Raw genomic sequence first — 906 nt, forward strand, 5'->3', positions numbered from 1 at the left:
CTTTTCTTGCCAGTCTAAACAGGCAAAAGTGCAGCTCACCAAGTTCTCGCAAACTTTCCATTTCGTTTCGTTATATTGGCGAGTAAACGTGCGAGTTTTATTATATTGTGGCACGTAAATGAGTAGGCCCCATACTTTTCTCTTCTTGAAATCCATTCTCTCACCCAACACTTCTTTTGTGTTTCACATTATTGCATAAAACTACAGCCGCGGCAACACTAGATGTGCTATTGGCACCATAACGTGAGATAAGTTCTCGAAAACAAGTGCTAGGTATCAACTGACAGCATTTGCGGAAGCTAAAAGTGCTGCTAGTGTAAACAGTTTTGTGAGAACTTGCGACAGCAATGGATCACCCAACTTGCCCGATAGTTTATCGCGACACTTATTGCTCACAGTGTAAATACACGTGGAAGTTTCTCCCGCGAGTTGTCGCAACTAACTGGCTATTCTATCTGCGCCTTAAGAAGTTAACGCGAGATAGGAAAAAAATGGAGCACAATAGTTTATAGCTTGGTTTACGCTGGTATCGGGTAGAATATGTTAATTTATTTTCCATACACCATGATGGTAGAAGGGTTTTGCTTATAATAAATAATAACGTTACAATTCTTGTTGTTTATTCCATATTAGTAAAGGATCATGACGGTTGCTTTCAAGTTGGGGCTATAATGTAACTGGAATTCACAGTGATGCCCGAAGGCTTTATTAATTCGAGCGCGTTAAAGCAAATTCAAATTTAAGCGCGCTTGCGTTTGCGCAGTCCCGAGGGAGTCAGTGTGCAACACATCTGCTAGTGTAAACAGTTGGGTTATAAAGTAGTAGCATATTATGCTATATTTATCGATGTTTACCTTATTGGTCGATTATGGAGGCGAGGATCTTTACACATAAACATTTAAAGAC

Source organism: Photinus pyralis, unplaced genomic scaffold (genome assembly GCF_008802855.1).
Source record: "Photinus pyralis isolate 1611_PpyrPB1 unplaced genomic scaffold, Ppyr1.3 Ppyr1.4_LG2, whole genome shotgun sequence".
NCBI classification, from domain to species: Eukaryota; Metazoa; Arthropoda; class Insecta; order Coleoptera; family Lampyridae; genus Photinus; species Photinus pyralis.